We start from the raw sequence: 24,016 nt of genomic DNA, 5'->3' as shown, positions 1-24,016 counted from the left end.
GGGGTGGCTTTTCGTTCAGGTGAACTGCGGGTGGGAATGGATTGCAGAAAATTCCCGATTTCTCGAGGGGAAACTCTTCCGATCCTAGCTCTCTACCTTACATTACGCTGTGCTTCGCTACCCTTATTTCCTTCAACTGCGATTGCGGCGATTGTTCAATAATTCGTCGAATTTTAGAACAACTTCTCCATTCCATGTTCGACTCTTTCAAACAAAGATGACAACGTGATCGCAAAAAATTCGTAAATTTTTTTAGAAGTTTCTCCAATCACGGTTCTCGGTGTCAAATACACGTCGGAGCTGAAGGTTAACGACCGGAAAGTCCGCGAGCGCGTTACGATTTCGAAGCGACCTTCGAAATCACACAACGATCGGTGCTCGCGGACTCCCGTGCGTTAACCCCTCGCGACGTACGTGTGCGTGCGTACGTGAGCGTCGCGATCTAAACATGGCGACGATGCAAGGACGATCGGCGGACGTTAGGCACTGGTTGTGTGCAGTTCGGCCAAATTTTAAAAAAGACTCGAAACATTTACCCACCGCGCCGATGAAAGAACGCGCTGCCAAGCCGCGAGGCAGATCGCGACGAGCATCTTTACGATTATGTCTACGACTACGATTACGACTACGATTACAAACACAGCTACGAACACGATCACGATTACGGTTTAAGAGATACGGAATTATAATAAACAAACATAATGTAACAATTATAATATAATATAACAAATTTACGACTTCGGCGTGCGATTACGGGAATTATTGTATACGGATTTACTGTTTCTTTGTATTGTATTTTGTGTGCGTCACTGTTTAGTAATAAATAGAATAGTTTCCAAAACCTACTATCTCTACATACAGAGTGTCCCAGAAAAGTGTTCGTACACTTTTTAAAACGCAATAACTATTTTAAAACTGAACCAAATGACTTGAGTTTTTTTAGACGATAGAGGGACTAGTCTACTAGACGATGACAGAAATGTTTCTTTTTATTTTGCTATTGCTGGGACTGATAAACAAAAACCTCTCGCTTTTTAACTTTTTTGTCAGAGCCTATAACGAAAATTTAAAAAATGTCTTCCGTAGATCTCGGTAACGTATATGCATGTTGAAAATTTTATCGAAATCGGTTCACCTTGTTACGAGTTACAACAAACTGAAGAACGCAAAAATCGCAGTTTTATCATGATTTTGACCAAAAACTGTAAAAAATCTACAGTTTTGAAAATCCTACAAAGCCTGTAGCTCGACTCTGGGTTAACCGATTTCGATCAAATTTTCAGTATGCATATATGTTACTGAGATCTACAAAACACATTTTCTAAATTTTCGTTACAGGCTCAGATGAAAAAGTTAAAAAACAAGAGTTTTTAATTTTTTCTTTTCACTCCAAGTAATAGCAAAATTCATCCGAACAAAATTCAAGTCATTTAGTTCAGTTCTGAAAAAGTTATTGCGTTTTAAAGGGTGTACGAACAATTTTGTGGGCCACTGTACATGATGCAATCTTGTTGGATTACAATTGTCAGGCTTCTGATTTTAAGCGTTTACGACAAAAAGAAGATGATCAAATATAAAACCGCAAAGATATTGGAATAATTTGCTATTGCTATGTTCTTTTCGACTTATTAAATTTATTAGTATAGGAATCTTATTTTCATTTAATTTCTGTTTCTTGTACAGAGATCCGCGGTCTAATAATTGCTGCAGGAGAATTCGCTTGTTCATCTTCGAGCCCCGAAGGAATTTCAGCGTTTTATGTTCGACCCTCGGGAACAAAGATCGAGTCGAAGCGGAACAGAAATGTTCCGAATCGATTTCTGCAGGTTCGCCCTGCGTAATCACAGGGGCACCCGAGTGCCGCGTAATGTTCGATAATTTCTCGTTGTTTCCAGTTAATTAAATTTCATTCGGTTGCAGCTAAGCCGCTTTCGCGTCGCGGTCGATCCCCCGGCGGCTCGCCAATTGACTCTCCGCTCTCCGGCAGGTTCTACGTCGACGCGGTCAATTTCATCGCGACCCAGCCGCGAAATTAGAATACACCCCCGCAGAAAAGCGGCGGCAGTCCCTCCTCGAGACTTCAAAGAGGGAAATCCTCGAGTAACTGGCTTAGGACGTCCGAGACTTTCGCAGCGGACCCTCTTCGTCCCGACTCGCTAATCCGTGTTCGATTTTCAGCTTGCTCTTCCAACGGTGTTTCTTTCATTTTGCTCCTCTTCGAAAATGTTTCAGTTTAGAGCGCGGATCCGCGGTTTCGTGGGAAGACGCGGACGGTAGAAAGCGAGTCGAGCTGGTTAAATGTTAAATGAGCCGTTTAACACGCGATGGAGCGTTTATAAAGTGTAATTAGTCGACTGGTTTCTGAATTATCTCGGTGCGCATGCCAGTGGCACGACTGGTTCCGAGATCGTGTTCCCACATCCTCGGGCATTTAGACTTGTAAAACGGAGGTTCGGATCCTGAGAACCTGGTGGACACGGCCTTAGGCTCACACCTTCGCCGTAGTTTATTAGTATTCCGCGAAGATGCGAGTGAACTGCACAAGGACAAATAATATAGTGTAACGAAGGATCGCGGTCTTCTTTTCGCAAACTAGTATAAAACTAGTAACAGTATAAAATAATAGTAAAATAATAATGTAAAGTAATAGTATAAAACTAGTATAAAACACTATACTCTTTGCCTAATACGTAATTCTAACAATTCTTTCCGTTCAACACCCTCGAACGATCTGCCCTTCTTTGCGCGCACGCTATATTTTCTTTCGCACAATCTATGCTATTAATTGTAGAACCGCGAACGCGCTTTTCACGACGCATAACACTTTCATCAGCTGGCAGCTATTCCATAAACCAGCTCTCAACCCAAGCGTGGAAAAAAATCTCGTAACCGATCGCGAGATCCAGCAAGTAATTTATTTCTGCTTCTGGAAAAACCGGAGTCGTCCTAGTGGAAAATTACAGGGGAACGTGGGTCGGTGGCGCGTAAATCTTTGAAAAAATTCCTAGGACGATCGTGGAGCGTCTGGGTCGCGGCCAATTGCAGGAGGCGCCCAAATATTTTCGCTCGGATTTCACGCCGCTTGAAATCGAGCGTCTCGCGCGGCTCGGCGGAAGGGCCGAAGGGGCAGAGAACGGGAACGATCTATCCGAGAGAAAGAGGGCTCGAAGAGGGATGGAGAAGGCTCGAAAGGGAAAGGGAAAAGAGGAGGGTCACGGTCGAAGGAAAGGGTCGCGGCGTGGGCGCTAGGGCAGTCGACACCTCCACACGTGCTCGCCATGCGTGGCTAGTTAGAGAGGCGCCTAGGAGCCAGCTCCGAGGGCTAACAACTATGTGCGCCGCGTGCTGGGAACACGCAACGAGCCGCGCGTAGACTTGTTAGCCCTTAACTGCTCTGCTCTCCGCCCCTTCTCCCGGTTCCTCTAATAGTTCATTTGTTTTTACCCGTTTCCGCTTCGGAGCCGGTGCTCTTTTTCTGAGAGGATCCGGAACTGGTGGCGCTAGCGGACAGGAAATGGGCTAACCAGCCTTCTCGGGGCTGGACCCGGTCCAGGGAGACCGGCTGCTACGACGCTGCTTCTTCGTCGACATCAGGAACTTTGGAATTAGTGGTTGCTTCTGCAGGGGAAGGAGCTTTTTCGTGGACTTCTGTACAATTTGACTATGCGTCAGAAAACACATTTGTCGAAATATATTATATTAGGTCTGGGAAAAAGTTCGTGGCGTTTTCTTAGTAAAATTCAACCGGATTTCTTATATTGTGAAAATGAATTTATTTAAACCAAATATGCTCCATTTTATTATCGACAATGTTTCGGCATTTTTCGGGTAGAATCATGATACCATCGGTGAAGAACTTCTGCGGTTTCTGGTTAAAAAGCTGAATCAAGTGGTTTTCACAGGCTTCTTTTGAAGCCAGTTTAATTCCATTGAGAGAGTTCTGCAGAGATCGGAACAAGTGATAGTCAGAGGGTGCTATGTCTGGACTATACGGTGGGTGCATCAAAATTTCCCAACCAAACTCTCGCAATTTTTTAGGGGTCGTCAAAGAAATGCGTGGTCGGGCGTTGTCGTGATTGAAGACAACACTTTTCCTATTATGCAATTCGGGCCGTTTTTTCAATTGTGTGGCGTAATCTCTCCAGTTGTTCACAGTAGAGTTGAGAATTAATCGTCTGACCAACTGGAAGTACCTCATGGTGGACGATTCCCTTCCAGTCCCACCACATACACAGCATCATCTTTTTTAGCGTCAATCCTAGCTTCGCGAACGCTTGTGACGGCTCACCATCTTTTGTTCACGATTTTTGGCGCTTCCGATTGTCGTACGTGATCCATTTTTCATCACCGGTTATGACACGTTTCAGAAATGGCACGATTTCATTACGTTTCAGCAGCGCATCGCAGATGATGATTCGATTCATCATGTTTTCCGCGCTCAACTCACGAGGAACCCAAAACATCCAGCTTCTGTTTGTAAACATCCAGCTTTGTGTAAATGGTTCAAAACACTTTTGTGGTCAATGCCTAGTTCCATACCAATATCAACACTGCTAATATGCTTATCTTGCTGGACTTTTTCAACAATTTCATTAGTTTTTTCCGTAACTGAACGACCAGAGCATGACTCGTCTTTCACATCAAAATTACCAGAACGAAAGCGAGCGAACCATTTCCGCGCAGCTGATTTTGATAATGTACCTTCATCATACACAGCACAAATTTTTTCACAAGCTTGCGCAGCGTTCTTCCCTTTGCCGTAATAATATTGTAAAACATAGCAAAATTTCTCATTATTTCTCTCCATTTTTAAACGTCAACAACTTTCCAACTACTGCACCACCACGATGTTTATATGCCCAAAATAACGTTCAATGTGTCACCTTTAAATGAAGCGTTTAATGGTATTGTTGCAATAAGTTGCTCATGAGTTATTAACAATTGACGACATCTATCGGGAAAACGCCACGAACTTTTTCCTAGACCTAATATTATATGTTGATATTATATGTTCCCTTCGCTCGTACTCGCACTCGTATTACAGTAAATTCTCCCCAATTGACGCTTAGATTGTGCACAAAATTGGACAATTTGAGAAGAGGAGACACAATTATTCGTACCTTATGGCTCGTTTTTCTAGTTGTTGACAATCGGTAACTATAAAAACGAGCTATAAGGCTCAAATAATCGTACATTCTCTTCCCAAATTTTCCATTTTGAGCGTCAATTAGGAAGAATTTATTATACCAGTTCTGTATTTCACGGACTCATTTTTGCCGCAAATGCATACAATCCGCAGTATAATGATTTCATCTTATTTGTCGTAATAAGATGATAACTACAGATTCAAGACTCTACAGTAATGTTTCTCTAATTGACGCTCAGATTTTCCACAAAAGTGGACAATTTGGGAAGAGGAGATACGATTATTCGAGCCTTGCGGTTCGTTTTTATAGTTACGAATTTGTTAAGATTATGTCAAGGTTATGCAAGGCTCGAACAATCGTATCTCCTCTTCCCATATTGTCCATTTTTGTGCACAATCTGAGCGTCAGTTAGGGAGACATTACTGTACCTTGCAGTAGACCTTGGTAATCTCTACCTTGTAGTCGACCTTGATAGTCTCTACTTCGTGGCGAACTTTCGTAGTCTTTACCTTGAAGCACCTCAAAACCATTGATCCAACTCGAGCGGATTCTCTCGACGCAGCGGAACGACGATCGCGTTCGAGATCTTCGAGCTAATGGTTTGCAGCTACGATTCCCCGAGTGCATTTATCGCCCTCGGTGTTCAGCTACTTCTTCAGGTCGTAAACGGTCGATTTCGGTAGCGAGGATCGATCTCAAGCCGCGGTCGCAGCTGTCAGAGGCGTTTTCGAGGAGGCTGGGCGGCGGATCTGACGAGCGAGTGGTGAAAGGAGACTCGTCAGCTCTCCTCCCGATCGCCGCGAAGAGTTTTCACACGGCTCGAGAGTTTTGGGAAATCATTAATATCGTTTTGAGAGGGTGTCGCAGAGCGGAGCGGAGCAGAGCAAAGAGCAGAGAGCAGAGTGCGCGACTCGTTAATGGCCAGGCCACGGAAGCAAGCGCGAGCGAGGACCGAGTAAACGCCGCCACTTAATGCTTCCGCCTGGAAAAGGTTTTGTTGCCGCTTTTTAAGGCGTCGCCGCGCCGAGATTTATCGCGTGTTTAGATCGCTCGACGGCCCGCCAGATTAAAGCATTAAATATAACCGGGCCGCGCAAGCGACCAGAAAATTACTGGCGTTCACGCGCGCCGAAGAAAAACCCGATGCATGCCGAGAAACTAACTTTACGGCTCGCTCCGGCCCTCGGATAAGTTCGGTGCTCCGATGTTCGCCAGCCCTCGGCCCTTTAGAAGCTAGGAACTTGTTTAACTTTCTATGGATTTTGTGCGAGATGGAAAATGTTGCTTTATACAATTTAATTTTGTTACTTCGAATGCTGCGTATGCGAATTTCTCCGACGTAGCTACATTCCAGGCGAACCTTGTTTATGTACATTTCTGTTGCGTGTTTGTGTAGGTGTACAGGTTCTAATTCTGTGTTCTTTCTCCTCCAAACACTTTTACGTCCATCGCTACCAAAAACGTTAAATTTGCTCTCATCAGAGAGTAGTACTTTTTGTCCCAGAATGAATTATTTTCATAAATAAATTTGTCGGCGAAATTTAAAAACGTACAATTTTATTTCTCTTGCTAATAAATGGCTTTCTTCTTGGAACTCGTGCATGTAAACCATTATTTCTTAATAATCGGCGACACAATTCTGGATGCACTTCTTTCTGGAACTGCGTAGCCATCATTGATGCCAATTGTGATCCAGAAGTAAAAAGATCTTTTCTTCTCTTTCATTCAGCTTTTTTGGACGCCCACAACGGTGCTTATTAGCAGTGTTACCTTGCGTATTAAATTTCTTCACGATATAATGAATAGTGGATTTGCTTCTGTTTACAAATTGTGCGATTTCGCTGTATGATTTGCCTTCTTTATACCACTTCACTATTAATTCTCTTACTGATTTGCATGTTTCGGATTTCTTGCGATTCACTTTGCTATATTATTAACACTATGCCGTCCGCAGATCTTAGATATGATTCTTTTGTTTGACGCCGGCATAATAGCTTGGAAATTTTAGATTTAAAAAAAAATTTCGAAGATGGCGGTAATGATAAATTCCTAAAATTAAGATATGTCATCCAAGAATTTTCGTACTTAATTCTTAGTTAAACAAGCACAATGCTATAGTTAGTTTGCCGCCTTTTAACACCCAAGAAATATAGTTCAAATGTTATTTCAGTTTTTTTAAAATGGCACCAAAGTGATACCACCGGCATACAACAGATAGTTTTTGCATGGTACCAGCGTGGTGCCACCGGACGGCATAGTGTTAATAATGAAAATTGTGACAGAAATTTTGAACACTGATTCCCTTAGACTAACTGCTAGTGCACTAAAAGCAATGTTTGTTTACATTCTGCGAACTTCGGGAATTCTTAATTGTCAGAGTTCGAATACTTTTATAAGCCATTTCTGGTACATGTTTACAACAAATGTACTGTAAAAACGCTATATATTGTTGAATTATTTTCTAATTTTGCTTACGCAGTTTTAAGACCCATCCCTTGTTACATGTGTCATATTATATCAAATGCTTCAGTTTAACGCATATATTTTATCAATTGAATGTTAGAGAAACGTAAGCGTTCGAATACTTCCGTGTATGAGTGCACGGGCGGCTAATATGTATTACAGTGTTGTCTCGCTCTGATAGTTGCAGGGAAACGCGTCGATCACGCGCGATTGCACGTACCCAGTTTGCGCGTCGTTGAGCAATTTCTGCGGGTCGCGGAAAAATGAATCGATCTCGAGAGATCGTAGAGCAGCTCGTATCGTCGAAGGTGCAAAGACTTTAATTCGCGGTCCCTATTAATCGCAGCGCGGGCAATTACGCGGTGTTAACGACCAGGCTGACGTACGAGCCGTCGCGTTTTCGTAAACACGTTTACGGAGGCGTAACTGGCGCAGCTGCGCCGGCCGCTCGTGTTTCTTGAATTTCATGGACCGTCTCGACAGACATCTCGCAAATTGCACCTGTCACGAGACACCGCAATTAGCGATGCGAACCCCATCGGGCCGGCGCGGCCGAGTGCTGGTCGCGAGCGTCGATTGTTCGACCTTTCTTCCCCCGCCGAAACGATTCTCATTGTAATTGAAATCCTGTTGTTCCGACAATGAAATATGCATGCATAATCGCCGGAGCGTTGCATAACGCGCGGTACGCGAGGCCCGCGTGATCCGCTGCAATTCGAATGAAAAAGAAAGTCGCGATCGTGGCAACGGCGGACAAAGTACACAAATTTAGTTCTCGGCGGGAACTGTGAAATTACGGTCGTCAATCATACGTGACAGTGTTTCGCAACTCTCGAGACGACGACGACGACGACGACGGGATGGTGAAGTTCCTGCGGGGCCGTCCGACAGCCGTAAAAAAGAATAAAAACCGGGCGAGAAGTAAGTAATATCATTAGGGTGTGTTCAGCCGGCGAAACGACTTCCGCAAAATTTCCTGAAGCTCGTTGCCCGACGCGCCGCGCTGCCCGGCCGCGCCGCAACGCGCCGCGGCGGCGAACGATCGCGCGATCGGTCGTCGTCTCTCGCAAAAATACCGGCCGAAAAAGAATACGAGCGCGCGAGCTAATGAAGTGGGGCCGCTCGGGCACGATAAAAAGAATCGGAGGCCGGTGCCGAGCTCCCCGGAGCGGCGTAACGAGGAAATTAACGCTAATGCGACACGGTCTAGCTCGGGCTCGGGCTCGGGCTCGCGCTTTTTACCCGCCTCCCAGAGAAACGCTAACAAGCCGCGCCGCGGTTTGCTAAATCACCGGGATGAAGTTTCCCCGAGACCGTGTTTTCCTTTTCTCTTGCAATTAACACTTCATTACCGCCTCTCCCGCTCGCCGTCGGTCGGTGTCTCTCCGTGAAATCCGAATGCCTCGATCGTCTAAAAAAAGCCTCTCCTCGAAAATCCCGGGTTTCTCTCCGCCTCTCGTTCGCGCGCCGAACAATTCGCCTACCCACGCGCGTAATCGTTCCGCGGAAGAAGTTGTCGCCAAACATTTTTGCCGAAAGACACCGATAGCGCGCGCGGGCGCGCGCGTACGCAACCCTGCGTTTGCCAACCCCTCGGCGTAAACGCACGTGTCGCCTCCGTTACCACGACGACTTCAAAGAATGCCTGTTGTTCCGTTATCGGCGCAAGATAGCCGGGGTGCGCGGCTCGTAAAACTCGTCCCTCCGCTCGTTTCGAGTCCTATGTTTAGCCCGGACGTTTCGGAGATGAATGGTCGCGCTGCCGCGGCTCTTGCAGCCTCGTTTTCGATGCTTTTTCTACGGGTCGGCGAGGCGCGGGACACGCGAGCCATTCTACTCTCGTTTGCAGCAAGAAAAGGCTGCTCGCAGAATACGCTCGGCGAGGAGCTCATGCTAATTAGAGGTGTCAAGCGGCGCGACCGGCTGCCTTCGAAAAGCTACTCCGATGAAGCCGTCCTGTATCTCGAACACAACTTTAGTCGTTTGTACGTCGATGATGATCGTATTCGAACATGAATCTACACTCATACACGAAAGTATTCGAACGCTTACGTTTCTAACATTCAATTGATAAAATATATGTGGTAAACTGAAGCATTTGATATAATATGACACATGTAACAAGGGATGGGTCTTAAAACTGCGTAAGCAAAATTAGAAAATAATTCAACAATGTATAGCGTTTTTACAATACATTTGTTGTAAACACGTATCAGAAATGGCTTATAAAAGTATTCGAACTCTGACAATTAAGAATTCCCGAAGATCGCAGAATGTAAACACGCATTGCTCAGTTCACTAGCAGTTAGTCCAACGGAATCAGTGTTGAAAATTTCTATCACAATTTTCATTATTAACACGTTCCGTGCCACGTGTACCATCGATGGTACACGCTTGCATGTTTACTTAGTGAACTGAACAAATTGTTTACAAAAAATTTAGAACCGAAGAATCAATTTCCACCGCAAGAATGGGCGTTGATAAGCTTTTGTTATGTTGTTATGTGTACGAGAGAATTAATAATTGCACGTAATACATCAAGTTTTAGTAAAATATCAAAGTGTGAAGATTCGAGTAAAAAAAGCTCGGCACGGAACGTGTTAATAATATAACAAAGTGAATCGCAAGAAATCCGGAACATGCAAATCAGTAAGAGAATTAATAGCGAAGCGGTATAAAGAAGGCAAATCATACAGCGAAATCGCACGATTTGTAAACAGAAGCAAATCCACTATTCATTACATCGTGAAGAAATTTAATCCGCAAGGTAACGCTGCTAATAAGCACCGTTGTGGGCGTCCAAAAAAGCTGAATGAAAGAGAAGAAAAGATCCTTTTACTTCTGGATCGCAATTGGCATCAATGGTGGCTACGCAGTTCCAGAAAGAAGTGCATCCAGAATTGTGTCGCCGATTATTAAGAAATAATGGTTTACATGCACGAGTTCCAAGAAGAAAGCCATTTATTAGCAAGAGAAATAAAATTGTATGTTTAAAATTCGCCGAAAAATTTATTTATGAGTATAATTCATTCTGGGACACAAAAAGTATTATTCTCTGATGAGAGCAAATTTAACGTTTTTGGTAGCGATGGACGTAAAAGTGTTTGGAGGAAAAAGAACACAGAATTAGAACCGCGAAATCTACGACCGACTGTAAAATAGTGGATTTGTATTAGTTTGGGGCTGCATGGCATCTAGTGGAGTGGGAAACCTTGTGTTCATCGATGGGATAATGGACAAAACGAAATACTTAAAAATTTTGCAGGAAAATTTATAAAGCAGTGTATCAAAATTGTATTTACCTAGCGATTATTGGTTTGAGTCTGACAATGATCCGAAGAATACCGTTAAAATAATCAAAGAATGGCTATTGTATAATGTTCCACAAGTGGTGCCACATCCACCGCAAAGTCCCAATTTAAACCCCATTGAACATTTATGGGATGAAGTAAAAAGATGATTAAGAAATACGGTTATTACTTCGAAAGAAGTGTTAAAACGAAATATTCTTGAAATATGGCAATCAATAGATGCAAATGCTACTTCTAAGTTGGTCCACTCAATGGAAAACAGACTTAGGGCTGTTATAAAAGCAAAAGGTGGATCAACTTCCTGTTAAAACCTTTAATCGTTCAATTTAAATAACTATTAATTGTTTCGTTCGAATACTTTTGTGAGCCATTTCTGGTACGTGTTTACAATAAATATACTGTAAAAATGCTATATATTGTTGTTATATGTGTCGCATTGTATCAAATGCTTCAGTTTAACACATATATTTTATTAATTGAATGTTAGAAACGTAAGCGTTCGAGTACTTTCGTGTATGAGTGTACTTCTTGTTGAATGCGGTCCATCGAAACACGGGACATCGCTAAAAAATATTGTTGTAATAGGGTCGAAATTATTCGCAGGGCAGCTATATGATCGATCGAGTGATTTATTAGCTGAACGAACACGTGTTTTGGCTGATTACAAGGAACTGTGCCTGCTATTGCTAAATAGGAATGAGGGGTAGTGTCGTTGTTTCCTTGTCGATGATATTGGAAACGATTAATTATCGACATCGTCGAGAAATATTAACGCGTTCAAGATCGAGAGAGCGATCGAGCATGCTGTTCTCGGATCACGGAGACGAATTCGAGGCACGAGACGAACTGGTCGCAGACAGGAAGGAGCCGGGCACGCGTAAACGCGAGTAGTTACGCAGACGTTTAACGACAGGAAGCGTACGCTGAGAGGAACACGTGTTTCGGGTGTTTCGCGCGAGTCCATAATGATTACGCTCTCGTTCGACAAGTCCCTCGTTATTTTCCTCTTAATTATAGACTGGAACGCGTCTCCACGCTTCGGCCCTTTCGAACGCGATTAAACGGCGTCGCGTCCCGTCGGACGTATATATAAAATTGGACTGCTGATGCGCCCGCGCTCCGCGCGTCGCGGGGTTTCCGTCAATAGCGACGAGCCCCTCGCCGATCGTTTAAAAACTTTCGTAATCTCCGCGTTTAATTGCAGGAACACTCGTTACGGTGCGGCCGTAACTCCGGGAAATCTGCGATTCGCGCACCAATTTGTCCGATTAACGTGTAACCGGAGATTTCTCGGAGAAAGAAGGATTTCAGGTTTCGGGACGCGTTCGTCCTGTTGAATCAGGCAGGCTCGGGTCCGCTCCGCAGAAGTCGAGAGCAAGATTTATAACGGTGATTAGGGAGTTTACGGCGATAACCTTGTTAATGCGCTCGCATTTATCTTTCCGTAAAAATTCATTAAAACGCGGCGCGGCCGCCGATCCCCGCGTTTTATCAACGGAATTATGGCGATGACACGGGCTTATCTACCGTTTATCTCGATTATGGTAATAAGAACGTCGACTTTACGCCCGCCGCTGTTCGGGCCACGCTCAATAAAATCCTCGCGATAATAATGTCACCGTCGATATCGCGTCCGCGCATCGTAACAGCAATCTTCATCAGCCTGATTCGTCGTTTATTGGCCGATCCGGCGCGCCGTAAAATCAAACCTGGGAATCGGTGCTCGACTCGACGATTATTAAACGGAGACAACAAAATGCCGGGATCCTCGGCTGATAAATTAGTGCGAGGGGCCGTGATATTGTAAACGTCTGGCGAACACGGTTCACTCGAGTTTTCCTTCGCTGCGTCGTCTACTAGTAAACTCCCCCCCCCCCCTCTCCATTTCTCGCTCTCTCGAAGAAGAGAGAAGCCAGAGAGAGAGAGAGAGAGAGAGAGAGAGGACAAAGAGAGAAGGTCGAGGGTTTCGCGCGAGTCGCCGGCCGTTTCGCAATTTAAATTCTGCCAGACACCCTTAAACGTCCTCTCACGAACGCGAGAACGAGAGAGGACGGGAGAGAGGGCCAGCGAATGGCGAAAAGAGAGCAAGCCGAGGTGTCCAACGCAGCCAGCGGTGGCTGCGACAAGAGAGTTTGTTTTTTGAAGTCTGTATTGCTTACAAATGTCTCGGTGTAAAAAGCGAGCAGCATGCTCCTAATGAGTCTGGTTGTTAAAAGACCTCTCCCGCCTTTTTTACGCCCCGGCTGCCTTTCTCTTCCTCTCCCCCCACCCTCTCTCTCTCACACTCTCTCTCTCTCTCTCGCGCTCTCCGGCCGCTGTTCCTCCGGTTCCATTAAGTCGACATTGTAGCGGGGAATCTTAATATTTTTCGGCGACGGGATGTGTGAGCGCAACGGCGCCCGTCGATTCGTTTATTTCGGGAAAACGCGACACCGCTTCGATCCCGTGACCCTCGAGAAATAAAGTCCCCGGTGCTAATGGCCGTTCGAACTCAAAAGACTCGACGATTTTTATGCCCCCGGTATTGGCCCGCGTCGACGCTCTCGGTCGGACATTACTCCGAATATTCTAAACGCGTCACAATTAGGTCGCGGCGGATGCAGACCTCGGAGAATCGGAAGAAGAGCGGGATTCGTTTCATCTTCGTATGTTCGAAAACGGGAGAAACCCACTACAGTAATGTCTCCCCAATTGTCACCCAAATTGTGCAGAAAAATAGACCATTTGGGAAGAGGTGATACGATCATTCCAGCCTTGCGGTTTGTTTATATATAGTTGTTGACAATTCGTGACTATAAAATCAAACCGCAAGGCTCGAATAATCGTATCTTCTCTTCCGAAGTTGTCCATTTTTGTGCACAATCTGAGCGTCAGTAAGGGAGACATTACTGTACCTTGTATAGATTACTGATCAAGCACGGAAGTTTAAGACATTTATACAAATTTTCAGTATGCGGTAAATTCTCCCCAATTGTCCTACAGCTTGTAAACAAGAATAGACAATATGGGAAGAGGAGATTTTATTTAACACTAGATTTACGGAACTTGTTAAAATGACGGGTCATTAATTTTTTTAATTTACGATTATTCATATCGTAAAGATACATTTATGAGATATTTATTCAATTTTTATGTTACTTACGGCAAATGTTACAATAACACTTGTTAAAAATCGGAATAAAAGTCTTATCGTTATTTTTATAAACTAATATAAAACAGCTAATTTTTGTGCTCCGTAAATCTAGTGTTAATCGACAACTATAAAATCGAGGCGCATCTGTGTATGCAAAGTAAAAATATTCTTTCTTCTTCTAATCATTTGAATCGGCCGAAAGTGGCGGTACAGTAAATTCTCTCCCATCGTCCTTCAAATTATAAACAAAAATGGACAATTTTAGAAGTGGAAATACGATTATTTTTATTAGATTTTATAGTCGTGGATTGTCAACAACGATAAAAACGAGATGCAAGGCTCGAACAATCGTATTTCCTCTCCCGAAATTGTTCATTTTTGTTTGCAAGCTGAAGCGCAATTGGAGACAATTTACTGTACGCAATTGGAGCCTCGGAGAACGTATCAACAAATTTTCAGCGTTGAAAATTGAAGACGTATATTTCGAAGATTTTCCGCAACGTCACCGCATCCGCAGCGGCACATCTATCAAGCGACTCTCGACTCGATAAATTAGCTTGAATTAGGCGATCGAACGAGGGAAAAGAATCACGAGAAAGTCATGGGACCTCGAAGACACGGTGACCGAGAAGCGTGCACAGGGTGGAGAAGCGAAATGTCGGCCGTGGTAAATGGTTTCTGGGCGCACTTAAACGCCCATTTCCTTCGAAATCCGGCGAAATCGCTTAGGTCGAGCAAAGCGTTCCAATTAAGAGGTATGCGTCTCGCTTCTGGCATCTCGGCAACGAGACGATATATATTTTTTTCTCCATCCCTCCGACAGCCTCTCTCCCTTTGTCTTTCGCTTTGCTCGGCGAGAGCCCGGCCCCTGCTCCTGTTCCTGTCCTGGCCCCGCTTCGAGCTTCGCGCTTCGTGCTTCGTGCTTCGTCTTCTTCCCGACGCGACGTCCGCGACGCGCGAAACTCGCGTCCACCGGTTAAACAGATGAGAATCTTTCGGTCTATTAGTGGAGCTGCCACCGTTTTGCCGCGTAAAGAGAATTGATATCTTCTCTCGCTCCGTCTACCCCTTCCTTTTCTCCCTTCCCGGGAACCTTCGACCCTCTATCCGCGCCCCCTCCCGCGACTCCTATTCCGCTTTCATCGGAAAATTCGCCTCTCTTCGCGAAAAGATGAGAAAACGCTGTCTGCCATTCGGAAAAGGCGAAAATGAATTCGATGGATTTTGCAATGGAAAAAGTTCGCCTTTGGTTTTGATAATACAGTAATGTCTCTCTATATTCGACGCTCGGATTGTCCACAAAAATGGACAATTTTGGAAGAGGAGATACGCTTATTAGAACCTTGCGCCTTGTTTTTATAATTACCGATTCTCAACAACTATAAAAACGAGGCGCAAGACTCGAATAATCGTATCTCTTCTTCCCAAATTGTCCATTTTTCTCCACAATCTGAGCGTCGGTTAGGGAGACATTACCGTAGATGGTAATACAGTAATGTCTCCCTAATTGACGCTCAAATTGCACACAAAAATGGACAATTTGGGAAGAGCCTTGCAACTCTTTTGTATAGTTGCCAATTGTCAACAATTATAAAAACGAGCTGCAAGACACGAATAATGGTATCTCCTCTTCCCAAATTGTCCACTTCGCGCGCAATCTGAGCGTCAATTAGGAAGACAGACATTGCTATATTGGTAATAAATGAATTGGGAAAAATCACGGAATCGAAACACGAATTTATACACGTCGGCTGCAGAAACAAGGATTATAATATAACTCACGGACCTTGCATTATCACCTGATTCCGTGATCGCATAAATGCGCACAATATTTTCTAACGGATGTCGCGATTAGTGTGGTTTCGACAACATCGATTTACACCTGAGGCGGTTTTCGTTTGATCATTTCCCGTGGAAGCGACGTTACGCCGAAAGTAAAGGTCGCATCGAGATGTTTGAATAGGACACGAGTGAACGCAGCGAGTGGAAAAGTTGTTAGGTTGCTTCGAGGGAGCGCGGTTTAGCAAGTCGGAGCAGCCTCCGAAATCTGGCAGCGTGCAGGGGACCTTATACCTCGCCATTATATTTAGATGGTGGCCAGCAAACGTCGAACCCGTTCCCTTTGTCTCGGAGCCGATCACGTGCAACGCGTACGCAGAAGATTCGTCGCGGAGTTCCGGCGACGATTCGCGCGGATCGTAAACCTGGGCCTCGACGTCTCTCGAGGAGTACTTCTCGGAAACGGTGCGTGAACACGTGTTTAGAATTAGGTGGCCTGGCTCGTTCGAGGGGAACCACGATCCTCGAACTTCACTGGAACTCCATGCTACACGACGCGTGCTTCGCAAACGTCGACTTCGCGCGTTCCTTTTCTATCCAACTTTCTGTCTTAATTCGCTTCGAACAACTTGTGATACAATTGTCTCCTAGTTTGCGAACTTGCAACGATCTTCTGCACGACTTTGAGCACTGTGGAGTTCAATCGTATCTATCCATTCTACTGCATTTTATTTTTTTATTTCTTTTATTTCATTTTTGTTGTAATAGAATCGAAATAATTTGCTGAACAGCCGTACAATCGATCGAGAAGTTTATTAACTGAATGAACAAGTGCTTTCAGCGTAGCTGATCATGAGGAACCGTGCTATTACTAATTAGTAGACCGCGAATTTTATGCGTTTATGACAAAAATGAGTATGTCAAGGTTAAATTGTATTATTACAAAAATTAATTGTATTACCTGTCAAAAAACTGAAACGACATTAGAAGAATTCGAGGATATTGCAGCATTATTTTCAACTCTTCACGATTATTAAGATATAAAAAAGACATTTTCGTGTAAATTATATTTCTCGCAATTAACCTGGACAACTTTTATTTTCTATAAACATCCACAGTTTACCAATTAGGAATGATAGGTGGCGTCGTTGATTTCTTATCGATAACGTTGGCAATGATCATTGTTAATTTCGTCAACAATTTTTATTTTATACTTATATATATTTTATATTTATATTATATATATATATATATATGTATATATATATATATATATATATATATATATATATATATATATATAACTACTATAACTACTATACTACTATATATATATATAAATATAAAATAGAAATTGTTGACGAAATCAGCAACAAAACAAACTAGTCTCAGGACGGAAACGGCCATCCGTAAGGACCACCGATGTCCCCGATCTTTTTTCTCCGGCAAACAGAGCGCGAGCTCGGATCCTCGGCGTTTCAATTAACAGGCGCGAGGGCAGATTAAGTCGGCGGCAGGGGTAGGTCCAGGATGAAGATAGGGTCCTAACGGGCCGAAATTGCGTGTCCGCGCAAGAAGCTCCGTGTCGTTTCGCTGGAAGCTCGGGCCTGGTTCGCTCGAAAAAGCTTAAATCACGCAACAGGGAGCTAAGTGGCCGATGTCGTTGCTCGCGACTCGACGCTCGGGACCGTAGGAACGGGCTGGCGAAGAAGGGGAGGGCACGGGAGAAAAAGGATAACGAGGGAGGCAGAGCCAGTATTCGCATTCCGGGAGCGCGTGCCGCGTTGTCAGTTTCGAGAGCGAATGATACGTAATTTATAACGGCGTGGAACTAAATGCCCCGTTAGGAGGAGGAGCGCGTCTTCGTCTTCTTCGTGTCGAGGTGGAGAGGAGAGAGAGAGAGAGAGAGAGAGAGAGAGAGAGAGAGAGAGAGAGAGAGAGAGAGACAGAGAGAGACACAGAGCGAGAGAGAGAGAGAGAGAATGAGAGACGGCGAGGCCCGAGGGACAAGGGAATCCGAGGCCGCAGAAGACGGCCCGGTGTCTAAATATCGAGCACATGTCGCGGCTCCCCGCTGAAAACCGACGCGGCAACCGAAATAGAAGCCGGCGTCGTGGACCACTGTACGTCATATCGCGTCGCGCGACGGCTAGAGCCCTGCGATCTGCTTGTTTGCTGTTACGCGGCGCTGTTTTCACGCCGAGGGACCGTCCGTCTTCTTCCTGGTTCCCCTTTTTATTTTCCGGGAGGTTGTTCGCGGCTCTGGTTCCGTCTCTGGTTCGCCGCGACAGCACCGCGGCGCATCGAACTGATTGATTCCGGGACGGTGGCGAGCGGAGAAGAGCGAGCCCGCGGGGAAAAGAAACGGAAATAGACCGAGAGCAATAAGGGGCCGAATAGTATCCTCTAATAGGCTGGCTGTCTTCTTAATTGACCGGACGGCTCGTAAGTGCGCGATGAGTTACACCTCCCGGAGCGGTGATCCCGGCTCGTGAACTGTCAGCGGCGAACGGCTCACTCCGCTTTATATCGCCGCCACTAAATCAGCCTGGATAGAACGAGTTGACGAGACAGAAAGGCAGCGAGAGAGACAAAGAGAGAGAGAGAGAGAGAGAGAGAGAAACGGAGAAGAGGATCGCCGAAGACTCCTCGAAGAAGTCGCCGCCTTGAAAATTCATATCGACGGCGCGGCGGTGTCGTCTTTTGTCGGAGACCGGGGAAGAAATTGCTTGCTCGCTGGAAAAACAATCTTCCGGCCGCAAAATGCCCCGCTAATGCAACTCTTCCCTTCAATTAACGCCCCCGTCTCTGCCGTCTCTGTCGCGACCCTCCCCCTCTGGTCGCCCAATTTCCCTCCGGAACGACGTCTGCGCTCTTCTGCCCGCTTCTCTTCTTCTGCCTCTGCTTCGCCGCAACTGCGGCCGCAGAAAACCGGAAAAGAAAATAAGAGACGCGAACAGCGGAGAGAAAGCGAGGGGTCGGGTAGCCTCTAATAGATCGGCTGTCTTCTTAATTGACTAGGTGGGTCGTGAGTGTCTGACGGCTCGCGCCTCCCGACTCGTCGAAATAGGCGGCCAGATTGACCGTGAATGCTAAACACGGAATGCACGTCCCGCGGCAATGATGGAGATTGATCGTGGCAATTATATCATCGACACCGAGGGCTCCGCTGATCCTCTATCTCCTCGCAATTTTATTCCCCGCGGCCTTCGGCTAACCATAACTGTTCTTTGCGAACCGTCGAGCTTCTAGAATTGCACCGGCGAATTTTTATTGCATCTGCTGGAAATGTCCTTAAACGCTTTATGCAATTGAGTTTGCTCGTGCTTTAATTCCGTGCAACGTACACTGTTTTCTTCCGGCGCGCGAGCAAATTCTACCATCCGGAAACCTGACGATACTCTACTGGCAGCTCGCAATTTTATCTCTGCTCCTAGTCAGGTGTTACGAGCCGAGGGTCAGGCAGCTTTGCGTGGCCGGAGGTTGGATGCAATTGGGATTTTTCTAAGGGAGATTCGTAGACCAGCCAATGCTTACTTCGGCACGGGTGGCTATCTAGAGATCGGGATAGGATGCGTAGACCAGCGAATGTTTATTTCGGCACGCGTGGCTACCTTAAGATCGGGATAGCATTTAGGGAAATTGGAGTTAGGCTGCCTCGTAACTTTTTTGCAAGAAAGAATTGAAGATATACCTCGAGCGGTAAAGATATAACTCTGTGGGTTGTACCAACTACTGTTTCGAACTAGGAAATGGAAATAATTGAATTTGTAACCAAAGCAACTGGTAAAAGTTAGTATATTACAAGTTTGGTTTACTACAAATGTATCTGAATCGGCGGGGGCTTCTAATCTGGTATCTATTATGTTGGAATTTGTAATTGTTTATTTGCCAATAATACAATACAAATATAATACAGTCATTAAAAAAGCACCTAGCGGATATAAAATGTATAATACGTGTATGTGTGATACAAAATGTACTTTATGTGAAGAAGAGTAACTCTATGTGAAGTCGCGGAGATACTGCCTGACTGATCGTCTTCTAGGCTGATGAACGCCTCTGTAGTCCTCTGGGAAGTGGCTTGAACTGGAACGTGCAGTCCTTTTATACTAAGTTCTTTAGATGCAATTAGGCTGCCCTCTCCACTATTCCTTTAGGTAAATTCCAGGTTAAAGAGAGTCCTAAAGTATACGTGTTTCCCCGAGAAGCTCGGGTTTGTACCTGTATTTATTGCCCCTATGTAGACTTGTGTGTGTGTGGGCGTGCGCGCGCGCGCGCCTTGTGTGTATCGTTCTATACCAACACATTACCTACTCGATTGTTTTGCTCGAAAGAGAATTAAAACTCGATCTCGCTAGAGTTTCCACGTCGACGATTGACTCGACACTAGCCCAACTTCTGGTCGCGTTTGGGCCCTTTATATACCCAGATTTTCTTTGGGAAATGGTAGTGGAGGTGTTCCTATATGGTCCGATTCCAGAACGTTCGACGTCGTACCACCTTGAAGATACTTGACCCGCGATAAAAATTCGTGGGAAATTTTTCCGTACACTACACAGGCATTGGCTATCCTTCGGCTAGCTAATGCTCGTTGTCTTATCAGAATTTTTGTTGCATTTGCGAAGTAATTAGGAGACTGTTACACTCGATCACAATCCTTTATATACGAAGATACTTTTGCAGTGATCCAGAGAGATGTGTTCGTTTTAATTGCCGACACAAGAATGAGAAAGGACAATACAACCAATACAGTAATGTCTCTCTAATTGACGCTCAGATTGTTCAGAAAAATGGACAATTTGGGAAGAGGAGCCTTGCGAATTCGAGCCTTGCAACTCGTTTTTATAGTTACCGATTTTCAACAGTTATAAAAACGAGCTGCAAGACTGGAATAATCGTATCTCCTTTTCCCAAATGGTCCATTTCTGTACACAGCCTGAGCGTCAGTAAGGGAGACATTACTGTATACAGATGTCGTCACACCGATACGCGACGATACATCAACGATAGATTTCGCGATTCGTATTTATTTCTAATTTCCACGTTCCTCCAGTTTTCCGCAACCAAGCCGTAAGACGATTACGTCCAGCGTTGCAGCAACCGTCGCACGCGTTCCAATTTGATCAAAACGTGTGCTTTCCAGCTGCGGAAGATCGACGCCAGCAAGAACAGAACCAGCAGAGGCACAGCACCTCGGCTCCCGGTCGAATGAATGGCGTTCCCGAGGAAAATGGTCCGTGCGAAGGGCCTCACGCCCTCGACAATACGGCAATCTCGGGCGAAGTAGCCGGGCCCGGTCGCAGAAAGAGAAGAAGAAGAGCAAGGAGGCCAGATAAAGGTAAGCCCCGGCACGATTCGTTCTGCGCCCATTGTCAGCCACTTGAAGGATCAGTTTTTGAGCGAAACGCTAGAAAATGCCGGGCCTCCCTCGCCCCCTCCGCCACCCAGTCTCGCGGGTTGCCGCGCCTCGCATAATTGCGATTTAAGAGGCGTCCGAACAGCTGCGACCCGGTGACAATGCGGCAGCCACTCGAGACGGACAATCGAACAATTTGGACCCCGCTGTCGTGGTCGCAGTAAAAGTCACGCGAAACGATTTCCCGAAAAATCCGGGGCCTCTGTCGCCTCGCCGCAGCGTGAACGGTGCACCGGCCGTTTCCGGACCCCTACCTCCGACCCTCTCAATTACACCGGGAGCTTTCGGGACCGTAAAAACGTAAATAGATCCGCAACAGAAGGTTCGAGTGTCGTAAATGCATAAGTACGTTCTCTTGAAATGGACACGGAAGTTATTGGGCCGGTGATTCGAAACTCCTCGGGGGATGTTCCGCGAGATTTTGATCCTTTTCTGCCGCGGGACCTATCAAGCCGTTCGTTAGCGCACAAACGTGACGTTAATGCGATCGACGAGCCGCCAATCGCTCCGCTGGAAGAATACCGGTAATTAAAAGCTTCGTACACCTTCGCCGCGGGGTGTTCGATACTTCGTCGTTCCCTGATCGATTGGAATTCGCCGTCCGGAGAACGTTTTCACCCACGACTGGTCCTGAGATTATTCGCAAAATCCTACCCGGTTTGAAAATCGCTGACAATTTTCATAAAATTCTGGTTCGTTTTGTAATCGTTATTACGTAAAGAGAGAATCGTTCGCAAAATAGAGGCTTGTAAATTAATCAGGGTAATCGACGGGTGAATAGAACGCTGATTTTCGGCCGAGATTCGAAGGTTCCGAGGAAAGTCACCGGGGCGCCATTACGGTAATGCGTTCTGGATCCATTTCGAGGCTTCATGGTTTTATGGATCCTTCCCGGAAAGCATCGTTGGGGTCGGGGAAGTCCTCGCACCTGCTCGCAGGCTCTGCAGGTTTGGGTTGTCGGACTCAATTTCACTCTTTTCAACTGGTCGACAATCGAAGCCACTCGAGAGCGGAAAGCGACACCACGGCCGCATCCTCTCGAGCTTTACAAGGATTTAAACAACTTCGAATGGTCCACGGTTCCGGCGGGGACACAATGCCGCCGTCGGATCTTTTACAACTGGATCCTTTACGGCGACGCGAATCCGCCATTCACCGGCGGACACGCCGTTTCTATTGGATAGTCTTCGGAGACAAGGACGTTCGCGCCTCTGAAAGACCACACGCCTGCTTCATTAAAGCCCTCGAAACGATACCGGCATGCGGCGCAGCGCCCCTCCTGCGCCACGAGAACGGACAATCTCGACGCCGCCGCCGCCGACGCCGTGCTCCAAGAAAGAAACAGAAATACTCGTACCTTCCTCGATGCCGAACGGAATTTTGTTGTGGTGAAATAGAAGCTCCGAGTACCAGGGTAAGTGTGGGTATTACTGTGGACTCCCCAAATACTGTGGTATTTTATAAAAGTAACAAAATCTAACATTTTATAGCGTCTAATCTTCTGAAAATGAATCTCATAATTTTTTTATATGCTTAATATTGATCATTTATGACGTACAAGTAACAGTAATCGCAGTTTTAATTCATTTATTGACTTTTGATACTCGGAAGCTTGTGGAAACGTTGAGTCTTATTATTACTTATTATTACTTTTTATTACTTATTGCTATATTTTTATTACTTATTACTACATTTTTATTACTTATTATTACTCGTGATGGCAGCTGTGAAAGGCATTTATATTTTGGTAATTAATAATAAACTATTCATTTTAGCGTTATTTTTAGATAAAGTAATCATTACTTTGATAAAGAAATCGACATACACTGTCACTGTCATCTATTTTTAAATATTATCTACTAACACAATATTTGGCGCATAGTTTTTTACTATGTGTGTACATTACTATGGTGCTTTACCGAACTGCGTACCTTAACCTAAGAGACAGTAATGTCTCCGTAAGTGACGCTCAGATTGTGTACAAAAATGGACAATTTAGGAAGAGGAGATACGATTATTCGATTTATTATACGTTTTTATAATTGTTGACAATTCGTAGCTATAAAAACAAACCGCAAGGCTCGAATAATCGTATCTCCTCTTCCCAAATTGTCCATTTCCGTGGACAATCTGGACGTCAATTAGAGAGACATTGCTGTAGTTCTCGATGAGCCGGTGCGAACACGCTTGATCGTGGAGTGCCTATACTTAATTTGTAAAGTGCTACAGTGAGAATACCTTGATCCTAGGGATTGTAGCTTTGTGCATACATTTAAAAGAAAATGGGAAAAGTTCAAAGGAAGAAGTCAAAGAAAGAAGACAAAGGAAAGGAAACAAAAAATATCAAACGCGATGTAAAGAAAAGGAAAAATGTAAGGTGAAAAATAATTAAAACGTATTATGATGTTATGTATGAAAATAAATATAAATATATTTTTCTATTGTTATATATTTTTACGTATTACATCTACCTGATATAATTTAAACTATTATACACTAGATAGATTAAATTATTATATTATTCACTCGCACTATTTTACTCGCAATAATAATTCGTCTGTCTATTTGGCACACAGTAATCCAAACGTCTTCAGTATTTGACGCGCAGTAATTGGAACGTCCGCATTATTTGGCTGGCAGTAATAGATACATAACCGCGGTAATATATGCACGCGTATGGTTTCTTTACATTACGCTTTTGAATGAAATTTGTGCTTTCAGAGATCGAATATTTTGAGAAAAGTAATTCAAGTTAAAGAATAAT

At 44.8% G+C, this 24,016-nt stretch overlaps 1 long non-coding RNA gene across 1 annotated transcript in view; it reads left to right on the top strand.

The window, feature by feature from the left end:
• LOC143259828 (uncharacterized) overlaps positions 1 to 23,690 on the top strand; it is an 83,631-nt gene extending 59,941 nt beyond the window's left edge. The window contains exons 2-3 of the long non-coding RNA XR_013033833.1: positions 20,980 to 21,174; positions 22,014 to 23,690. This is a non-coding gene — a long non-coding RNA (uncharacterized LOC143259828). The remainder of the gene's footprint in view (positions 1 to 20,979; positions 21,175 to 22,013) is intronic.
• Positions 23,691 to 24,016: the final 326 nt, after the last annotated feature.

This window comes from Megalopta genalis, chromosome 7 (assembly GCF_051020955.1).
Source record: "Megalopta genalis isolate 19385.01 chromosome 7, iyMegGena1_principal, whole genome shotgun sequence".
Classification (NCBI taxonomy): Eukaryota; Metazoa; Arthropoda; class Insecta; order Hymenoptera; family Halictidae; genus Megalopta; species Megalopta genalis.
The sequence above is the reverse complement of the archived record's forward strand: the minus strand, read 5'-3'. Positions and strand labels throughout refer to the sequence as shown.